Genomic DNA, 23,728 nt, shown 5'->3' on the forward strand with positions numbered 1-23,728 from the left:
GCATTTATTGTTTGTAGACTTTTTGATGATAGCCGTTCTGACCAGTGTGAGGTGATACCTCATTGTAGTTTTGCTTTGCATTTCTTTGATAATTAGTGATGTTGAGCATCTTTTCATGTGCTTTTAGACCATGTCTATTTATATCTTCTGCCCACTTTTTGATGGGGTTGTTTATTTTTTTGACATAGAGCTTCATGAGCTGTTTGTATATTTTGGAGAATTAATCCCTTCTCAGTTGCTTCGTTTGCAAATATTTTCTCCCATTCTGTGGATTGTCTTTTCCTTTTGTTTATGGTTTCCTTTGCTGTGCAGAAGCTTTTAAGTTTAATAGATCCCATTTGTTTATTTTTGTTTTTATTTTCATTACTATAGGAGATGGATCCAAAAAGATGTGATTTATGTCAAAGAGTGTTCTTCCTGTGTTTTCCTCTAAGAGTTTTGTAGTGTCTGGCCTTACATTTAGGTCTTTGATCCATTTTGAGTTTTTGAGTATCTCCCTGTATGTTTTTACATGGTGTTTTCCTCTTCTTATAAGGACATCGGTCATATTGGAGTTGGGCCCACCCTGTTGACCTCATCTTGACTTGATTACATCTACAAAGACTCTATTTCCAAATCAGGTCACATTTACAGGTACCAGAGGTTTGAACTTTAGCATATCTTTAAGGGACACAGGTCAACCCATACACACATTTTATACAGCAATCAGAAGCAATTGATTAGTTGTACACATGCACATAATACATAGTTGGAGGAACTTCCCTGCTGCTCCAGTGGCTAAAACACTGCACTCCCAGTGGAGGGGGCCCTGGTTCCATCCCTGGTCAGGGAACTAGATTCCACATGCCGCAACTAAAAATCCTGCATGCCACAACTAAAGATCCTGCATGGATCAACTAAAGAGCCCCCATGCCGCAACAAAGATCTCATGTGCCTCAACTGGGACCCAACACAGCAAAATAGATAGATAGATAGATAGATAGATAGATAGATAGATAGATAGATAGATAGATAGATAAGTAAGTTTAAAGGAGAAAAAAAACAGTTTTTTCTTTAAAAAGAAGTACAGGGACTTCCCTGGTGGTGCAGTGGTTAAGAATATGCCTGCCAATGCAGGGGACATGGGTTCTATCCCTGGTCCAGGAAGATCCTGCATGCTATGGAGCAACTAAGCCCTTGTGCCACAACTACTGAGCCTGCGCCCTAGAGCCATGAGCCACAACTACTGAAGCCCGTGCACCATAATGAAGAGTATCCCCCACTTGCCACAACTAGAAAAAGCCCATGTGCAGCAACGAAGACCCAACACAGCCAAAAATAAATAAATTAAATTTAAAAAAAATAAGTAGTGGAAAATGTAAGAAACAGAATGAGGAGGTAGTAACAAAAACATTTATGTAAATGAAAAATCTGTGTGTATTCATGAGGGTTCTGCAGAGAAAACCAGTGGAGACACACACACACACACACACACACACACACACACACACACACACACACACACACACACACACACACACACACACACACACACGAAGAGAGATTCAGAGATTTTAGAGGCTTGGCCTACATGATTATGGAGTCTGGGAACTCAAAGTCTGCAGTGTCGTCTGGCAGGGTGGAGATCAAGGAGAGCTGACAGTACAGTTTCAGTATGAAGGCCAGCAGCCAGACTCAGGGGACCAGATGGTGTAGATGAAGTCCAAAGATAGTATGCTGGAGAATTCCCTCTTGCTTGGTGAGGCTGTTCTTTTTGTTCTAATCAAACGTTCAATTGATTGGAAGAGTCCCACCAACATTGTGGAGGGCATTCTGCTTACACAGTTAGCTGATTTAATGTTGATCTTGTCCAAAACACCCTCCAAGTTAATATTTAGAATTAACCATCGCAAGTCCCCCTCTTGTCAAACTGACACCTGTAGACATCTCCTTAAACCATACTGAGTCTCCAAATAAAGACAATTACGAGGTCATACTACTACCTGACATGATACAACTATCCTGCGTGCAACGAAAAACACACTAATCCTTTCCCCAGAGGAGTATACAAATTCTTTGGATGACGTTTACTCTTCTCCCTGATTTCTCATAATTTAAATACTGTGATGTTATTTGTATATATACTTTATATACTGTAACATAAAGTCAGTATATTTTTTGTTGAATGATGAAGGGATAAGAGAGGGAAGAAAAACAAAGGTGTTTACTTTATACACACACAAACATATTCATAACAAAATAAGAAATACTCAGGACAGTTAGAGTCCTCATTTCTGTAACTGGTCACATGGTCAAAAGTGCACTACTTTTGGGCTTCCCTTGTGGCACAGTGGTTGAGAGTCTGCCTGCCAATGCAGGGGACACGGGTTCGTGCCCCGGTCGGGGAAGATCCCACATGCTGCCGAGCGGCTGGGCCCATGAGCCATGGCCGCTGAGCCTGCACATCCAGAGCCTGTGCTCCACAATGGGAGAGGCCATAACAGTGAGAGGCCTGCGTACCGCAAAAAAAAAAAAACTGCAAAAAAAAAAAGTGCACTACCCATTTCGTATTACATTTGCCTTCAGCAAGAAACTCAGCTGGTATTACATTTGCCTTCAGCAAGAAACTCAGCTGGTCGTTGTTCTTTACCTGGTGTGGTAACCCAAAACCTGCATTCCTGAAGGGTCTGGGCTATTTGTAATCCTGCCTGAATTGGGTTATTGTTGTTTTCTATTGATTTTAATGACAGGGCATAGTAATACTAAGTGATGCTCCTGGGGATCTCTAGTATTCCAGACATACTCTTCTTTACCTCCATTGTGGAGTAGCAGTCCAGTTTCTCCTTGGTCTAGTCATTTCAGCAGCATAGTCACTCCCTTCTTGGCTTGTTGGTTCAGAAGTGTGAAGAGTACAAAATGTCTAGGTGGCAGTTTTAACTTCCAGTTCAGTGGAATCATTGTTATGTCTCCCTGGGGAAGCATTCCTTCCTTTGGAACTAAGGCCTCTAGGTCAGTAAGGAGCATAATAAGGTCATGGGGACAGGAAGCAAAAATTTTCCTAGTGGGTCACTGGGGGTAATAATGACGCTGCTTCCATTTCCACCCCGTGATTCCTAGATCTGTTGAGTCCTGGTTACAGAAGAAATTGCACCATATATTGGATGCTTACTTATGCCTTCAGGACCTGCTTGGCACCATCTCCTATGTACAGCTTCCATTTGATGATGGAGTGCTGCCATGCATGCCCAACTTTATGGCTTTGTGGGTCAGATAATGCCCAGTTCATGATGAGCAGCTCCTCAGGTCGCATGGTAACCTGATGGCCCATGGTTAAGCATTTAGTCTCTACTGAGGCCCAGTAGTGGGCCAAGAGCTGTTTCTTAAACGAGAATACTTAGGTGCAGAGGATGGTGGGGCTTCACTCCGAATGCCTAAGGGCCTGTGCTGCAGTTCTTACATAGGGGCCTGCCAAAAGTTCCAAACAGCATCCTTGTCTGCCACTGGCATTTCAAGCACCATTGCACCTGCTGGTTCATATGGTTTGCATCAGAGCAGCTTACACGGCATCTTGGATCTATTGCAGAGCCATCTATTTTCTGGACCCCACTCAAAATTAGCAGGTTTGGGGGTCACTCAGTAAATGGACCAGAGTAACACACCCAAATGAGGAATATGTTACTGCCAGAATCCAAAGGTGTTGTGTTACTAGGCATTGGGCTTTTTTGGTTTTCTTTTTTTTAAATTGTGGGATGGGCCAGATGCAACAACTTATCTTTCACCTTGGGCATTTCTCAACATGCCCCACATCACTGGACCTATAGAAATTTCACTGAAAAAGTTCTCTGAATTTTTGTTGGATTAGTTCCCACTTCCTGGTACGTAAATGTCTTATCAGTAAGTCTAGAGTAGATGCTACTTCTTACTCACCAGGTGCAATCAGTGTAATATCACCATTGTAATGGGCCAGTGTGATATCTTGTGAAAGAGAAAAGTGGTCAGGATCCCTTGTCACCTTCAGCAAGTGGTGTTGGGAAAGCTGGACAGCTGCATGTAAGTCAGTGAAGTTAGAACACTTCCTCACATCATACAGTATGAAAATAAACTCAAAATGGCTTAAAGACTTAAATATAAGACATGACACCATAGGGACTTCCCAGGTGGCACAGTGGTTAAGAATCCATCTGCCAGTGCAGGGAACACGGGTTTGATCCCTGGTCCAGGAGGATCCCGCATGCCGCAGAGCAACTAAGCCTGTGCGCCACAACTACTGAGCCTGCACTCTAGAGCCCGCAAGCCATAACTACTGAGCCCGCGTGCCACAGCTACTGAAGCCCACACGCCTAGAGCCTGTACTCCACAACAAGAGAAGCCACTGCAATGAGAAGCCTGAGCACCGCGACGAAGAGTAGCCCATGCTCGCCACAACTAGAGAAATGCCTGTGTGCAGCAGTGAAGACCCAATGCAGCCATAAATTAATTAATTTATCTTAAAAAAAGACATGACACCATAAAACTCCTAGAAGAGATCATAGGCAAAACATTCTCCAACATAAATTGTACCAATGTTTTCTTAGGTCAGTCTCCCAAGGCAATAAAAATAAAAGCAAAAATAAACAAACGGGACCTAATCAAACTTAGAAACTTTTGCAGAGCAGAGGAAACCATAAACGAAACGAAAAGACATCCTACAGACTGGGAAAAAATGCTTGCAAACATTGCAGCCAGCAAGGGCTTAATTTCCAAAATATACAAACAGCTCATACAATTCAATAACAAAAAAACAAACAACCCGATCAAAAAGTGGGCAGAAGACCTAAACAGACATTTCTCCAAAGAAGATGTACAGATGGCCAACAGGCACGTGAAAAGATGCTCAACATCGCTAATTATTAGAGAAATGCAAATCAAAACTACATGAGGTATTATCTCACACCAGTCAAAATGGCCATCATTAAAAAGTCTACAAATAACAAAAGCTGGAGAGGGTGTGGAGAAAAGGGAACCCTCCTGCACTATTGGTAGGAATGTAAATTGGTGCAGCCACGATGGAAAACAGTATGGAGGTTCCTTAAAAAACTAAAAATAGAGTTACCATATGATCCAGCAATCCTACTCCTGGGCCTGTATCTGGAGAACACTCCAATTCTAAAAGATATATGTGCCCCAGTGTTCATAGAAGCACTGTTTACAGTAACCAAGACTTGAAAACAACCTGCATGTCCATCAACAGATGAATGGGTAAAGAAGATGTGGCATATATACACAGTGGAATACTACTCAGCCATAAAAAAGGAATGAAATAATGTCATTTGCAACAACATGGATACACCTAGAGGTTATCATACTAAGTGAAGTAAGTCAGAGAAGGACAAATACTATATGTTATCACTTATATGTGAAATCTGTGACACAAATGAACTTAATATTGACAAAACTGAAACAGACTCACAGACATAAAAAACAAATTTATGGTTTCCCAAAGGGGAAAGGCTATGGGGGTGGATAAATTAGGAGTTTGGGATTAACAGATACAAACTACTATATATAAAGTAGGTAAACAACAAGGTCCTACTGTATAGCACAGGGAACTATATTCAATATCCTGTAATAAACCATAATGGAAAAGAACATGTACGTACGTATGTATGTATGTATAACTGAATCACTTTTCTGTACACCAGAAATTAACACAGCATTGTAAGTCAACTATACTTCAATTCAGAAATTTTAAAAAAAAATTAAAAAGAGGAAAAAATGGTCTCTTGTCACACCACGTAATCCGTGTTTGGCAATAGTCATACTAAACGTTTTAGAATAGTTGCGTTAGTATAAGGAGGGGAATGAAAATGGAAAATGAGAGTAAAATAAATACAAATAGAACTTAAGATATACAAATAAAATTGTTAAAGTCGAAGTCTTCCAGAAACTAGAATCAAAAGGTCAATAATATGGAAGATGGGTAAGAAAAGAAGAGAATTATCAGTCTGGGAGGCTCAACTCTCAAATACTAGAAGTTTCAGAAACATAAAATTGAGAGGAGGTAATTCAAACAAATATTTCAAGAAATTTTCTCGAAAATAAAGAACATGAATTTGCAGATTGGAAGGGTTCATCAAGCATTCATGACAGTGAGTGATAAAAGGCCCACATTGTGGAATATCATGATGAAATTACAGGACATCCAAAGATAAAGGGAAAAACCTAAAAGCTTCTGGAGAGGGGAGGAGAGACTCACATACCACTGATCTTCAGTCAGAATATCACTGAACTTCTCAAAAACAAACCTGAAAGACATCTGAGCATCATGTCTTCACATTTATGAGGAAAAATGATTTCTACCTTAGAATTCATTACTTAGGCACACTGTCAGTCAGATACGGAGTAGAATAAAGTAATACCCTTGAAATGTATGAAGAAAAATATAAAGCCTAAAAGTACAGAAAAATGGACAAGTCTACAGTTACAACCATACCTCACAAACTTAGGATATAGAAGATTAAACAATACAATTGACAAGCTTGATTTAAAAGTTACAGAACCCTGTATACATAGATAAACATAGACACACTAGTAGAGCATATGAATTATTTTTCAGTACACAAATTTCAGGTTACAAAAGTAAAATTAGTCACAATGGAAATTTCATCAGATTTCATGAAGTCAGTGTTATAGGGCATATTCTTGGACCTCAGTTTAATTGAGAAATTAACAAGAATAATGAGTTTAAAAATTATATTTAGACAACTTTTGAACAGCAACAGTGAGTTTTAAAAATTACATTTGAAAACAATATAGATAGCTTATGAGATAAGAGAATATCACATATGAAATTACAAAATATTTGAAACTCTTTGACACAGAAACACCACATCAGAACTTGTAGGTTGTAGCTAATGTGGTGAATGGATGTTCATTAGCTTAAAAATACTGATTTTTTAAAGACTGAATATAAAGTAGAAATTAATGAAAAGACAAATAATGAGATCAATATATGGACCAATAAACAAATTTCTAACGAGGAATTAAGGGAAAAAGGTACAAATAAGCAATATTAAGACAGAAAGGAATATAATCACAGATAGGATAAGAATTTTAAGGATCCTTAGTCAATAATAATATCTTTCTATGGTGACAGATGGTAACTAGAGTAATCGTCGTGATCATTTTGTTATGTACAGAAATATCAAATCACTGTGCTGTGTACCAGAAGCTAACATAGTGTTGTAGGTCAGTGATACTTAAAACAAGCAAACTTCAAGAAAAAGAGATGAGATTTATGGTTATAAGAGGCAGGGATTGGAGGAATGGGGAATTGTATGAATGTGGTCAGAAGGTACAGACTTCCAGTTACAAGGCAAATAAGTATTAGGGATGCAATGTATAACATGATTAATTTGATGAATATTGCTGTACCTTATATATGAAAGTTGTTAAGAGAGTAAATCCTGAGAGTTTTCATCACAAGGAAAACATTTTTTTAATTTTATTTTTGTACCTACATGAGATGATGGGTGTTCACTAAACTTATTAGGGTGATCATTTCATGAGCATCTATCTGTACTATGTACATTAGTTAAATAATATAAAACTATTCGATACCTAAAGCAACTTATGACAGTACAAGGAAAGATGTAACTTAATCTTATGAGCAGGGATGCAAAAATCTTAAGACATTAGCAAGTTAAACTCAATTTACATTAACAAAAGAATACATCACAGTCAAGTGGAGTTAATCCCAGAAATGCAAACTTTGTTTATTTACAGAAAACCTCTTAGTGTAACCGGTCACTTCTAACAAATTAAAGGAGAAAAAAATATTTAATATATTCATTGAGCAGATATTGAGCATCTGCCAGAAAGTAGGCGCATTGTCAATGGTTTGTAGCAATGTACAAACCAAGAGTCCTGTTTCAGTGGAACTTAAAGTCTAGTGTAAGACAAATGATATTAGATGATATGGTAAATGCTATGAAGAAACAAGATATCAGGTAAAGGGGGCAGAGAGTGATAATTTTTAATAATATTCATCCACACATTAAATATAAACCCTCAGTCTCTTTCTTTTCATCTCTGTTCTGCTTTAATACATTTCCCTCAGCACAATTTGAAGACCTCTACTCTAAAATAATCAAAAAAGATAGTAAAAATAAAATAATCAGATAAGTAAATACTCCTGTACAGAAGATATTGTGACAACTGCTGAAAATGACTTATTGGCCAGCAGATAAAGCAGATAACTCTGTCTTTATCAGTTGAAGTTTCAGAGTTTGAAATTCCTGTCTAGGGAATGATATAAAGACATGGGAGTTGTGTTTCTTAGTTAAAAACTTGGCATTCAAAGACTGCCCATACATATAATTTCTTTTTTGCATAGAACAATTTTACTTACTTCTCATGGAAGGATTAAAGGGGAAAAAAAGCTGTTTCCCTAGTTTATTAATTAAATACTGTAGCACAGTGTTTTCAGCGTAGTTTTAAAGTTGTCATAAGCATACACCTGGGAGTTAAGTTTAATTTGAACACAGTGCTAAATAAAGCAAAAGCCATATAAATTAATTTCACAAAAAGACCTATTTTTAGTCCCAGATAATCTCACAGATGCATCCCTGTAAGTCATTAGGTGAATATCTGTAGCTTTATTAAAATTTTTTATATACTCCCAAAACAACCGTAAGGCATATTAGGGTTCCATAGTATAGCACTTTGTTTTTGGGGTTTTTTTTTAAACATCTTTATTGGAATATAATTGCTTTACAATGGTGTGTTAGTTTCTGCTTTATAACAAAGTGAATCAGCTGTACATATACATATATCCCCATATCCCCTCCCTCTTGAGTCTCCCTCCCACCCTCCCTATCCCACCCTTTTAGGTGGACACAAAGCACCGAGCTGATTTTCCTGTGCTATGCGGCTGCTTCCCACTAGCTATCTATTTTACATTTGGTAGTGTATATATGTCCATGCCACTCTCTGTTTGTCCCAGCTTACCCTTCCCCCACCCCGTGTCCCCAAGTCCATTCTCTGTGTCTGTGTGTTTATTCCTGTCCTTCCCCTAGATTCTTCAGAAACATTTTATGTTTTTTTTTTTAGATTCCATATATATGTGTTAGCATACGGTATTTGTTTTTCTCTTTCTGACTTACTTCACTCTGTATGACAGTCTCTAGGTCCATCCACCTCGCTACAAATAACTCAGTTTCGTTTCTTTTTATGGCTGAGTAATATTCCATTGTATATATGTGCCACATCTTCTTTATCCATTCATCTATCAGTGGACACTTAGGTTGCTTCTGTGTCCTGGCTTTTGTAAATAGAGCTGCAGTGAACATTTGTGGTGCATGACTCTTTTTGAATTATGGTTTTCTCAGGGTATATGCCCAGTAGTGGGATTGCTGGATTATATAGTAGTTCTATTTTTAGTTTTTTGAGGAACCTCCATATTGTTCTCCATAGTGGCTGTATCAATTTTCATGCCCACCAACAGTGCAAGAGGGTTCCCTTTCTCCACACCCTCTCCAGCATTTATTGTTTGTAGATCTTTGATGATGGCCATTCTGACCAGTGTGAGGTGATACCTCATTGTAGCTTTGATTTGCATTTCTCTATTGATTAGTGATGTTGAGCATTCCTTCATGTGTTTGTTGGCAATCTGTATATCTTCTCCAGAGAAGTATCTATTTAGGTTTTCTGCCCATTTTGGGATTGGGTTCTTTGTTTTTTTGATATTGAACTGCATGAGATGCTTGTATATTTTGGAGATTACTCCTTTGTCAGTTGCTTCATTTGCAAATATTTTCTCCCATTCTGAGGGTTGTCTTTTCATCTTGTTTATGGATAACACTGTATATGAAGGACAACAGTTATTTCAGAAAAATCTGAACTATTTAATTGGATTTTGGGAGATCTTCTTGGATATGCCTTTTGGATCCCTTTGTTTAATCCCTAAAAAAGGACTAAACTCTCCTGCCTTGACTTCATTAAAATACTGATTTAACTAGGAACTTCTGCTAAAAGTGTTTCCTAAGGTAATTTTTATATTTTAAATAACTTAAAAAGCAGAATTGTAAAATGTGTTTTAGACCTGTTCTGTCAGACTCCTAGTTTACCTGAAGATTCTTTCCTCACCCCCATAAAATAAGGGTGTTTTTTTTTTTTTAAGATGCCTAAGACAACACTCAGGAATTGGGCAGCTTCCAGAAAGATGTGTGCACAAAAAATTTTTCACTTCACCCTACCCTAGAGGTTTCAGATTTGCAGCCAGCAGACTTATCTGGTCAATGGAATGTCTTATTTGTTCTAAACAGTGTTCCTAAAAAATAAATTCAGTTGGTTTCCAACATTTTAAATGTGAAATTCCACATAATCTTGATTCTCTGGTTCCTTCAACGTTTCAGATCACCTGATATCACTGGCTTGAATTCCAGTATGGCAACAGTTGGCCAGGGTTTTAACACTCGGTAAGGATTGCATGAGCCATGAACTCTCCACAGTTCTCTGTATGCCCCACCATTTCTTAGTGTTTCATTTCACTCCCTTCTTTACTTCCAACCTTTATAGGCATTTAAATATATAACCCTTGCAGAGGGCAGACAGCAGAAGCAAGAAGAACTACAGTCCTGCAGTCTGTGGAACAAAAACCACATACAGAGAAAGATAAGATGAAAAGGCAGAGGGCTATGTACCAGATGAAGGAACAAGATAAAACCCCAGAAAAACAGCTAAATAAAGTGGAGATAGGCAAATTTCGAGAAAAAGAATTCAGAATGATGATGGTGAAGATGATCCAGGACCTCGGAAGGCAAAGATCGAGAAGATGCAAGAAATGTTTCACAAAGACCTAGAAGAATTAAAGAACAAACACCTAGAGTAATTAAAGAAGAAACAAACAGAGATGAACAATACAATAACTGAAATGAAAAATACACTAGAAGAAATCAATAGCAGAATAACTGAGACAGAAGAACGGATAAGGAACCTGGAAGACAGAATGGTGGAATTCACTGCCTCAGAACAATAAAGAAAAAAAGAATGAAAAGAAATGAAGACAGCCTAAGAGACCTATGGGACAACATTAAATGCAACTATATTCGCATTACAGGGGTCCCAGAAAGAGAAGAGAGAGAAAAAGGACCCGAGAAAATATTTGAAGAGATTATAGTAGAAAACTTCCCTAACATGGGAAAGGAAATAGCCTCCCAAGTCCAGGAAGCGCAGAGAGTCCCATACAGGATAAACCCAAGGAGAAACACACTGAGACACATAGTAATCAAATTGACAAAAATTAAAGACAAAGAAAAATTACTGAAAGCAACAAGGGAGAGACATCAAATAACATACAAGGGAACGCCCATAAGGTTAACAGCTGATTTCTCAGCAGAGACTCTACAAGCCAGAAGGGAGTGACACGATATATCTAAAGTGATGAAAGGGAAGAACCTATCCCCAAGACTACTCTACCCAGCAAGGATCGCATTCAGATTCGACAGAGAAATCAAAAGCTTTACAGACAAGCAAAAGTGAAGAGAATTCAGCAACACCATACCAGCTCTACACCAAATGCTAAAGGAACTTCTCTAAGTGGGAAACACAAGAGAAGAAAAGGACCTACAAAAACAAACCCATAACAATTAAGAAAATGATAATAGGAACATGTATATCGATAATTACCTTAAACATGAATGGATTAAATGCTCCAACCAAAAGACACAGGCTCGCTGAATGGATACAAAAACAAGACCCATATATATGCTGTCTACAAGAGATCCACTTCAGACCTACGGACACAAACAGACTGAAAGTGAGGGGATGGAAAAAGATATTCCATGCAAATGGAAATCAAAAGAAAGCTGGAGTAGCAACACTCATATCAGATAAAATAGACTTTAAAATAATGTTACAAGAGATAAGGAAGGACACTACATAACGATCAAGGGATCAATCCAAGAAGAAGATATAACAATTATAAATACATATGCACCCAACATAGGAGCACCTTAATACATAAGGCAACTGCTAACAGCTATAAAAGAGGAAATCGACAGTAACACAATAATAGTGGGGGACTTTAACACCTCACTTACACCAATGGACAGATCATCCAAACAGTAAATTAATAAGGACACACAAGCTGTAAATGACACAGTGACAAGATAGACTTAATTGTTATTTATAGGATATCCCATACAACAACAGCAGATTACACTTTCTTCTCAAGTGCACATGGAACATTCTCCAGGATAGATCATATCTTGAGTCACAAATCAAGCCTCAGTAAATTTAAGAAAACTGAAATCATATCACGCATCTTTTCTGGTCACAATGCTATGAGATTAGAAATCAATTACAGGGGAAAAAACGTAAAAAATGCAAACACATGGAGGGTAAACAATACATTACTGAATAACCAAGAGATCACTGAAGAAATCAAAGAGAACATCAGAAAATACCTAGACACAAATTACAATGAAAACAACATGATCCAAAGCCTATGGAATGCAGCAAAAACCGTTCTAAGAGGGAAGTTTATAGCAATACAAGGCTATCTCAAGAAACAAGAAAAATCTCAAAGAAACAATCTAACCTTAAACCTAAAGGAACTAGATAAAGAAGAACAAACAAAACCCAAAATTAGTAGAAGGAAAGAAATCATAAAGATCAGAGCAGAAATAAATGAAATTGAAACAAAGAAAACAATAGCAAAGATCAGTAAAACTAAAAGCTAGTCCTCTGATAAGATAAACAAAATTGATAAACCATTAGCCAGACTCATCAAGAAAAAGAGGGACAGTACTCAAATCAATAAAATTAGAAATGAAAAAGAAGTTACAACAGACACCGCAGAAATACAGAGCATCCTAAGAGACAACTACAAGCAACTCTATGCCAATAAAATTGACAACCTGGAAGAAATGGACAAATTCTTAGAAAGGTATAACTTTCCAAGACTGAACCAGGAAGAACAGAAAATATGAACAGACCAATCAAAAGTAATGAAATTGAAACTGATGAAAAATCTTCCAGCAAACAGAACTCCAGGACCAGATGGTTTCACAGGTGAATTGTATCAAACATTTAGAGAAGAGCTAACACCTATCCTCCTCAAACTCTTGCAATAAATTGCAGAGGAAGGAATACTCCCAAACTCAATCTATGAGGCCACCATCACCCTGATACCAAAACCAGACAAAAGGTACTACAAAAAAAGAACATTACAGACCAGTATCACTGATGAATATAGATGCAGAAATCCTCAACAAAATACTAGCAGTCAGAATCCAACAACACATTAAAAGGATCATATACCATGATCAAGTGGGATTTATCCCAGGGATGCAAGGATTCTTCAATATACACAGATCAATCAGTGTGATACACCATAATAACAAATTGAAGAAGAAAAACCATATGATCATCTCAATAGATGCAGAAAAAGCTTTTGACAAAATTCAACACCCATTTATGATAAAAACTCTCCAGAAAGTGGGCATAGAGGGAAACTACCTCAACGTAATAAAGGCCATATATGACAAACCCACAGCGAACATCATTCTCAGTGGTGAACAACTGAAAGCATTTCCTCTAAGATCAGGAACAAGACAAGGATGTTCTCTCGCCACTGTTATTCAACATAGTTTTGGAATTCCTAGCCACGGCAATCAGAGAAGAAAAAGAAATAAAAGGAATCCAGATTGGAAAAGAAGAAGTAAAACTGTCACTGTTTGCAGATGACATGATACTATACATCGAGAATCCTAAAGATGCCATCAGAAAACTACTAGAGCTAATCAATGAATTTGGTAAAGTTGCAGGATACAAAATTAATGCACAGAAATCTCTTGCATTCCTATACACTAATGATGAAAAATCTGAAAGAGAAATTACGGAAACACTCCCACTTACCATTGCAACAAAAAGAATAAGATATCTAGGAATAAACCTACCTAAGGAGACAAAAGACCTGTATGCAGAAAACTATAAGACACTGATGAAAGAAATTAAAGATGATACCAACAGATGGAGAGATATACCATGTTCTTGGATCGGAAGAATCAATATTGTGAAAATGACTGTACTACCCAAAGCAATCTACAGATTCAGTGCAATCCCTATCAAATTACCAATGGCATTTTTTTACAGAACTAGAACAAAAATCTTAAAATTTGTATGGAGACACAAAAGACCCCGAATAGCCAAAGCAGTCTTGAGGGAAAGAAACGGAGCTGGAGGAATCAGACTCCCTGACTTCAGACTATACTACAAAGCTACAGTAATCAAGACAAGATGGTACTGGCACAAAACCAGAAATATAGATCAATGTGACAGGTTAGAAAGCCCAGAGATAAACCCACACACCTATGGTCAACTAATCTATGACAAAGGAGGCAAGGAGAAGGAGGTAAAGGAAGCAATGGAGAAAAAACATTCTCTTCAATAAGTGGTGCTGGGAAAACTGGACCCAGCATGTAAAAGAATGAAATTAGAACACTCCCTAACACCATACACAAAAATAAACTCAAAATGGATTAGAGACCTAAATGTAAGACTGGACACTATAAAACTCTTAGAGGAAAACATAGGAAGAACACTCTTTGACATAAATCACAGCAAGATCTCTTTTGATTCACCTCTTAGAGTAATGGAAGTAAAAACAAAAATAAACAAATGGGACCTAATGAAACTTAAAAGCTTTTGCACAGCAAAGGAAACAATAAGACGAAAAGTCATCCCTCAGAATGGGAGAAGATATTTGCAAACAAATCAATGGACAAAGGATTAATCTCCAAAACAGCTCATGCAGCTCAATATTAAAAAAACAAACGGGCAGAAGACCTAAATAGACATTTCTCCAAAGAAGACATACAAATGGCCACGAGGTACATGGAAAGCTGCTCAACATCGCTAATTATTAGAGAAATGCAAATCAAAAGTACAAGGAAGTATCACCTCACACCAGTTAGAATGGGCATCATCAGAAAATCTACAAACAAGGAATGCTGGAGAGGGTGTGGAGAAAAGGGAACCCTCTTGCACTGTTGGTGGGAACGTAAATTGATACAGCCACTATGGAGAACAGTATGAGGTTCCTTAAAAACTAAAAATAGATTTACCATACGACCCAGCAGTCCCACTACTGGGCATATTCCCAGAGAAAACCATAATTCAAAAAGACACATGCACGCCAATGTTCATTGCAGCACTATTTATAATAGCCAGGTTATGGAAGCAACCTAAATGCCCATCGACAGACAAATGGGTAAAGAAGATGTGGTACATATATACAATGGAATACTGCTCAGCCATAAAAAGGAACGAAATTAGGTCATTTGTAGAGATGTTGATGGATCTAGAGACTGTCATGTGAAGTGAAGTAAGTCAGAAAGAGAAAAACAAATATTGTGTGTTAACGTATATATGTGGAGCCTAGAAAAATGGCACAGATGAACCAGTTTGCAGGGCAGAAATAGAGACACAGATGTAGAGAACAAACGTATGGACACCCAGGGGGTAAAGTGGCGGGGGGCGGGTAGTGGTGTGATGAATTGAGAGATTGGGATTGACATATATACACTAATATGTATAAAATAGATAACTAATAAGAACCTGCTGTATATAAAAAATTAAATAAATATATAACCGTTGGTAACTTATTGACTCATATGGGCAGTCTTTTTAAAAATTTTGATTTTTCTAAGTGGCATGGGAAACTAACACTAATTGGGATAAATTAAATGGCCTTTTTAAAAGCCTTGAATTTGGGCAAGCATTGACGTCTCTCTTTCCCTGAACTGTACTGTCTTCAGGAGAATATGTGTTTGTATATATCTATAACTGCCTATATAGGTACAGATGTATAGATATGTAATGTACCTCCATTCTTTATTGACTTAAAGCATTTGATGTTGATTCCCCTGGAGTCTGGTAGTTTCTATAGGAAGAATGTTGGTGAATTCTCTGGGGTTCATTAAGGTTTTAGTTTTGTTAAGTGATTATATGACTTTAAAATTAATAATTTTTCAAATCTGTATCACTAGAAAACATTTGTTTAACCTCTTTCTGTGTCATTAGCCTGGGCATTTGGGGTAGTCATTTATACTCCTTACTAAATATTTTTGGCTCTGCGCCATCTGGCACTTTCTGACCCCTCTGTCATTGGGCCGTGTGAACAGTTCTAGCCAAAGAGTTGTGAATGGAAATGAGTCTGTCACTTCCAGGCCAATCATTTAATTGCCAGTATGAGACCTTCCAGAGCTCTTTCCTTCTGCTGCTGCTCCTGCTACTAGCAATGTTTCAGGGAGTGGGTGCTCCATAAGTCTAGAGGAGAACAGAGCAGAGTTCTTCACCAACCAGTGATAGACATGTAAAGTGAGTGAGAAATAAATCTTTGTTGTTTTAAGCTAGAGATTTTTGGAGTTCATTACTGCAGCTTTTAAGCAAACCTGTCTGATACAACACTGTACCAATAAAGTGAAGAAAGAATGATGTAATTAATCAGTTAAAGCAGTTAATTAAAGGCAGCCAAGGTAAACAAAATCTGTAAGCTGCAACTATTAGAAGATTGTTTTTAGTCTCTAGGGTGATTTTTATTTGTAAGTTGTGTCATCAAAGGCTTGAATTCTTAGAAATTGCAACTCAGAGTACACACAAGAGATATGTCAGAGATCATAGAACATTTTGCAGAGTCATCACAGTGTTATGTACATAAAAATAATCAGAAGATGATCATCAAGGTTTATCATAGAGAATCCTGCTTGCCATCAATGGGTGTGTGTTTGTGTGTGTGTGTGTGTTATCTCAACAGTAGCATGGAGGGGCTTCCCTGGTGGCGCAGTGGTTGAGAGTCCGCCTGCTGATGCAGGGGACATGTGTTTGTGCCCCGGTCCAGGAAGATCCCACATGCTAGGCCTGTGAGCCATGGCCGCTGAGCCTGCGCGTCCGGAGCCTGTGCTCCACAACGGGAGAGACCACAACAGTGAGAGGCCCGCGTACCGCAAAAAAAAAAGAGTAGCATGGAGCTGAAAGTTTTTAAACAACCTTGCTAGATAATTACAGATATTTGTGACATAACACATAATTTTGTGATATAATTTTAGAGCTGGAAGAACCCTTAGATATAATGTAATACAACACCCTTATTTTATAGATGTATGTTATAAAAGATGGAATAAAGAACATGTTTGAATAACCCACTTTGTACATTATTTTTAGGTTTTAAAATACCCTTTTGAGTTCCCTTTCCCAGCTTATATTTTTCTTAGCTCTCTTTGCTGACATTTGTTTTCCTCTTGCTTCCTCATTTTCCCCCTTGTTCATTATATTTAATCCTCACAATAATTCTAAGAAGTAGATATTTTTCTGTCATTTTACAGTTGTGGAGACAGGCTTAGTGGAGCGAAGTAATCTGCCCAAGATCGTATTGCTAAATTGCAGAGCTGGGATTTGAACAAGTTCTTTTGACTCTAATAGGCCATGTTGTTTCCACCTATGTCTTAAATGTATTTAAAATTCTTGTACAAATGTAGAGAATGTTTTTACTTTGTGTGATTATTAATTAAAATTAGATTTGTCAGAATGACAGGAAGCCCAAAGCAATAGTTGTTTAAAAAGATAGAAGTTTATTCTTCTCTGATGTGGTAAAAGTCTAGATAAGCATCTAAGGTCGGTATGAAGGCTCCACCATGATATTAGGCTCCTATTTTATTATTCCATTATCCATAAACGTATTACTTTATAGTTCAAAATATCTGCTCATGTTCCAACAGTCTGCCTAGCAGGAAGCAGAAAGGGTAAAGAAGGGCCCTCTTTCTTTCCTTTAGAATCTATCCCAGAAGTCCTACAAGCTACTTATGCTTATATCCCATTGGCCAAAACCTAGTCAGATGGTCAGCTCAACAGTAAGGGTGGCTGAGAAATGTGGGCTGTATTCTAGATGGTCATCTGCTCAGCTAAAAATCTAGGGTTTGTCACAGAAGAGGTTAACAGATTTGGAGTAACAGAAATTTCTGTCACAATTGTAATCAGTTTTGTGTCATTGTTTACTCATAGGTATTTACTGAACATTTATTATGTACCGCACACTGTGGTTTATTAATTTATACAATAGAAAACTGTGTTAATTCTTGTGTTCGTTTACAGGTTAGAAAAATTGTACTCTGAATAGGTTAAAATAAACAGTACCCAGTGTTTTGTTTGTACATATAGAAGAAAAGTCTGAAAGTGTTAGCTTAATATTTTACTTTAAAATGTTGACAAAATAAGTGAGAAAAGAGCATTCTTGTCTCATGTAGCAAATAGAGTATGATTAATAATATATGTAGATTCATTTGGGGATCTAAAAAGTAGAATTAAATTTTGAGGCTTTGCCTCTTTTACTTTTCACTTCCACTACTTGTGGGTCAAAACACCTAATTGATATGCATGTCATTTCCCTAGTGAATATGAGTGATTCATCTAACCTTTTATAAGAACTTTTATTCATCTTGACAGAAGACCCTATTGCTTATATATTACATAAATGATTTATTAAAGTCCAGGTACTTTAATATATATGCTGTCACTGTCTTTAATTATGAGGAGTTCAAAGGTACTTTCTATCTCCGTCTCACTATCTTTATGTCATTTCTCACGAGGTAGTACTAGTATGTAAGAAATTTTTTTAAATTTAGTGAATAGGAACATTTATTTAAGAGGATTTTGTTTAGCCATCTTAGTTGTGGTAGTGGTCTTATAAACTGAAGATCAGCACAGTCACATGCCTTTGTCAACACGACCAAATTACCAACTTCAAAATTTAAATAAATGAAAAATTCCAACAAATTTGCTGGTGTATAAATTGGTTACCATTTGTTCAAAACAGCAAGCAAAATCATAAATCCAGCTTTAGGTTTATCTTTATGTTCTCGTAGAAGATGCTGTATTTCTTCAAAGTCAGCCAATACCTTTGAACATTTTTGTACCACAATCCCAAAATACTAGGTATAAAGAAAATTGTGTGAAACTTTGGAAATAAAGTTATAACTTTTACTTAGGTACTTGATAAAGTAGGAGCTGTTCATAGACCCTTAGTTTTGAACAATTTTATTAAACTAATACCCATAAGATTTGATTATAGGCTTCACTTAAGTTTTCTGTAACTGGATTATTTCAGAGCCATGCAAATGAGCTATTTAAGAACATTTGTGGAAATTAAAGTATATTTTCTTTAATTTTGTTCTCTATTAGCCTTAGAGCAGAATACTGTCTATAAAATCAACTATGTAGTGATTGTTCTTGACAAAAATGTGTGAATAAAATTATCATTTAATAATTAGCTCATTGGCTTTCCTATGGTGTCAGCAGATCTACAGCATTTTAAACTTGAGACATTTTAAATGTTTCATATTGCTCAAGTTTCATATTGAGCTAATTTAACAGTGGTGTTTTGGTTTTATTTTCTATACTGAAACATGTTTGAAGGCAAAGGGGATAACATTGTAAAGCTAATGTAAATGTTGAACTAAATATTTTATATTTGTTACAGTTATTGAACAGCATTGGTATGCTTGGTGCTATGATAATCACTGTTAAAGGATGATCCAAAGAAAAAATCATACATATGTGCATATTTTGAGATTTGCACATACATTTTTACTATGAAGAAGTTGCCCCATATATTGGGTTTTGATTCTCATTTTCCCCTTTTCTTCCCAGTTCTTCAAATTAGTCTGGTTTGTTAAATTCCTTTTGAATTTCAGATTATTACTTTTCTAGTCCAGTGACTTTCAACCCTGGTTGTTTATCATGAACAGTGGAGCTTATTCAAAATTCAAGATGCTTTTAGATGTGAGTAACTTAAATCTGACTCAAACTGGCTTACATGAAAACTTACAAGAAAACTTATCCTACATGACAAGATGTTTTGTCTCAAGTTAGCTCCCCTCAAGGACGTAGGATGGCTGCCTACAATAATAATGCAACATTTATCCTTCTTAGTATCTACTAGGAGAAAAGAGAGAAGGACCTCTCTTACCCAGAAGTCAAAACAGCAAGCTGCGGGACTTCCCTGGTGGCGCAGTGGTTAAGAATCCGCCTGCCGATGCAGGGGACATGGGTTCAATCCCTGGTCTGGGAAGATTCCACATGCCACGGAGCAACTAAGCCCGTGCGCCACAACTACTGAGCCTGCACTGTAGAGCCCGCGAGCCACAACTACTGAGCCCGTGTGCTACAACTACTGAAGCCCCTGCACCTAGAGCCCGTGCTCCGCAACAAGAGCAGCCACCGCAGTGAGAAACCCACGCACCGCAACAAAGAGTAGCCCCTGCTCGCCGCTACTAGAGAAAGCCCATGAGCAGCAACCAAGACCCAGCACAGCCAAAAATTAATTAATTAAAAAAAAAAAAAAAAAAGCAAGCTGCTTCTTATGTCTCACTAGGCCATATTAGCTCAGGCCTGCTCACCCTTGAGGAGTATGGAATTACCATAAATAGCCATGTTCATATGTGGTGGAGTGGATATTATAAAGTCAGTTACAATGTCCACTTCATAAGAAGTAAAAACATATATGTTTTTACAAGGTTTGCGGATGACTCAGTGCACAGCTAAGTTTGAGCACTGCTGTACTTCCCAGTTCAAAAAATAATAGGGAGGGCTTCCCTGGTGGCGCAGTGGTTGAGAGTCCGCCTGCCGCTGCAGGGGACACGGGTTCGTGCCCCGATCCGGGATCCCACAGGCCGCGCGCCGGAGCGGCTGGGCCTGTGAGCCATGGCCGCCGAGCCTGCGCGTCCGGAGCCTGTGCTCCGCAACGGGAGAGGCCACAACAGAGAGTGGCCCGCGTACCGCAAAGAAAAAAAAAGGCGGGGGGAGGAAAAAAGATACTTTTCCTTTTTCCAGTGGAACAAAAGGACAGTTTGGTTTAACTTATCTTCTTGATTTCTGCTGAAGAGCCTAAAGTTTTGGTTAGCCTTGGTTAAGGCTCCAGGGTAAAATAATTGTTAAGGATAAGGGTTGAAAGCTATATTCATATAGCTTGTGAAAATGTACTGTTTTTCTCTGTGTAAGTCATCCAGCACCTATTAAAGTTTTGCCAAGTTTTCCTCCCTCTCCCCCCACCCCAATCAGGGCAAACTAGTTTTATCTTAACATAACCCATGCATCATAAAAGTGAACCACTGATGTTGACACAATTGTTCCCCAAATCCCCCATTTATTTATTTATATTTATTTTTTGGTTGCATCGGGTCTTCGTTGCTGCGTGTAGGCTTTCTCTAGTTGCAGCGAGGGGGGGCTACTTTTCATTGCAGTGCGCGGTCTTCTCATTGCGGTGGCTTCTCTTGTTGCAGAGCACGGGCTCTAGGCGCGGGGGCTTCAGTAGTTGTGGCACATGGGCTCAGTAGTTGTGGCTCGCGGGCTCTAGAGCGCAGACTCAGTAGTTGTGGCACACAGGCTTAGTTGCTCCGAGGCATGTGGGATCTTCCTGGACCAGGGATCAAACCCATGTTCCCTACATTGGCAGGTGGATTCTTCATCACTATGCCACCAGGGGAGTCCCCCCCACCCATTTATTTTTTTGTCTACATTTTAATACCTTGAACTCTGGGTGATCTTGAGATCGGTGGGTATATTTTATTGTGGTAATGTTTCCCCTTACACATCTTAGAATCAGAAAGGAAATACATTTCTGTGAAGGGTAGCTTTAAATTACCCATATTGCTGATCAGTTCCGTTAGTGCCATTAATTAAAGGTTTATTATGAAAATGTTGCTCTGAATCCCTTTGGTTTTGTAGATATCAGTACTTTTTCTGGACTAGTAACTCCTTTGTAAGAAGTATAGTTAAATTTTTAGTAAAAGCAAGTGTTTACAACTGATAAAAGTTTTTTGCATTTGGTGCAACCTTGTTTTTCTGTATGTATTCACACTCCAGGATATTGTTATTATCAATCTGTTAGTATACCACATGAAAACCTGGATAATTTGTCTTTTTTTTTTTGTAACTCTTCAGTTCTGGTATGAAGAGTTTTTAATTTCAGTTAATCGTTTATGTGACCCAGGGAAGGCAGTTGTGGAAAAAATAATATTTTGGCGCCATCTGCTGTTCATTAGTGTGATATTTCATCTACTTCAGTAAAATTTGTAGGTGGATTCGAATATGTTTTTTCTATATTTATCCATATAAAGCACAAAAATAATGGAGTGGTTTTTTTTAATCTGCTAGAGCTGCCTTATGATTCCTATATTTCCAGCTCATAATTTTGGTGGTAAGAAATAGTCTTGTCTTAAAAACATTTCCATCCTCTTACCTCTGCCACTTGCATTTTTATTCAATGCCTCTGCATTCCTTAAGATTTCCTTCTCAGCTCCCTGTCTTGCCGTGAAAGCTCCTGAGTAACACAGGTTCACTGGACTCCTATCTTTGCTTGTGTTTGTAGTGTCCTTTTTCCTTTCTGAACACCTTGTTTTTTATGTTTCATTGCCTGCCCGTATCTTATCCTCAAGCCTAACCTCTGTTCATTCTGTGAAATCTTCCCCTATGATTTTGAACTACATTTATTTTTATTTTTATTGCTTTTCTTTTATGTAAATTATTTGCTCTACAGAGGTAACATTTTTTTTCACCCCGCCGCGCGGCTTGCGGGATCTTCGTTCCCCAACCAGGGCTTGTACCCTGGACCCCTGCAGTGGAAGCACGGAGTCCTAACCACTGAACTGCCAGGGAATTCCCCAGAGATAACATCTTATTTTATATTCATAGTCTCTAATTGTCTCGTGTGATATGGTGGTGCTCTGGTACAGCGACACACACACACACACACACACACACACACACACACACACACACACACACACACACACACACACACACACACACACACTGTTTTGCTCATTAATTGCCATGTATGTCTTTTCTCTCCAAACAAGTGGCATGTTCATTGTTGACTGGGACAATTTATATACTGATTTTGTAGTCTTTAAATAACAGTTCTGCCTGCACAATTAGGTATGAAGACTTGGAAATCTGATGCCTTAATTAAGAGAATTGTGTGTAGAGTAAAAATAGATGGATCCTGAGCAGTGAACTTTGAGTAATTGGATGAATTTCTGTGCATAAATAACATGAGGTTTATTTTGGCTGCTCAAAGCTTATCCTGCTTTGTCTCTATCAGATTTAAACATTGCTTGTTGATTTCTGCTATGATGGTTTACTTACAGCATTCCCTCCACCCACCTCATCCCAATATAACTTTAAACAACATACTTAAAGTTTAATTTTATTTTTCCTTAACTATGGACAGTATCTGTAGACTCTCTCCTTTGTAAGATGAGAATATTAATGGCTCTACATTTTCATTATCAAGGTTGATAACGTTTATCATATTGTGAATGGAATATTATTGATTTGTATGTAGGTTGATTCTAGAAGTTGAAAAATAATAAGTGTTCATCTTATTATACTTACGGGGATATTTTCTCTATCGAAGCATATGCTAGATTCTGTTTCTTTCTCTACTACCTGATATATTCTTGGGCCACCAAAAGAAATCATGCCTAACTGTTCTGATGGATTCTTTTTTATATTTCACCTATTGCCTTTATCACGTCCTCAATTTTTTCTAAGCTCCCTACTATCTAACCTATTAATTTCCCCCTTTTCCAGGAAATTTCATTCCTATAGCTCTTTTGAGTCCTGGTCCAATCTATACTTAGTTTCTTTGGGCCTCCTTCACACCCTTTACCTTAGACTATCTTCCCTTTGCTGCTTTTCTGTGATGACC

At 37.8% G+C, this 23,728-nt stretch overlaps 1 protein-coding gene across 4 annotated transcripts in view; it reads left to right on the forward strand.

Moving 5' to 3' along the window:
• FBXO11 (F-box protein 11) overlaps nt 1-23,728 on the forward strand; it is a 99,949-nt gene that overhangs the window by 34,390 nt on the left and 41,831 nt on the right. The gene's annotated exons all lie outside the window — the stretch shown is intronic.

The sequence above is a fragment of the Delphinapterus leucas genome, chromosome 13 (assembly GCF_059928025.1).
Source record: "Delphinapterus leucas isolate spDelLeu-1000000601 "Yukka" chromosome 13, BTC_Dleu_Yukka2, whole genome shotgun sequence".
Classification (NCBI taxonomy): Eukaryota; Metazoa; Chordata; class Mammalia; order Artiodactyla; family Monodontidae; genus Delphinapterus; species Delphinapterus leucas.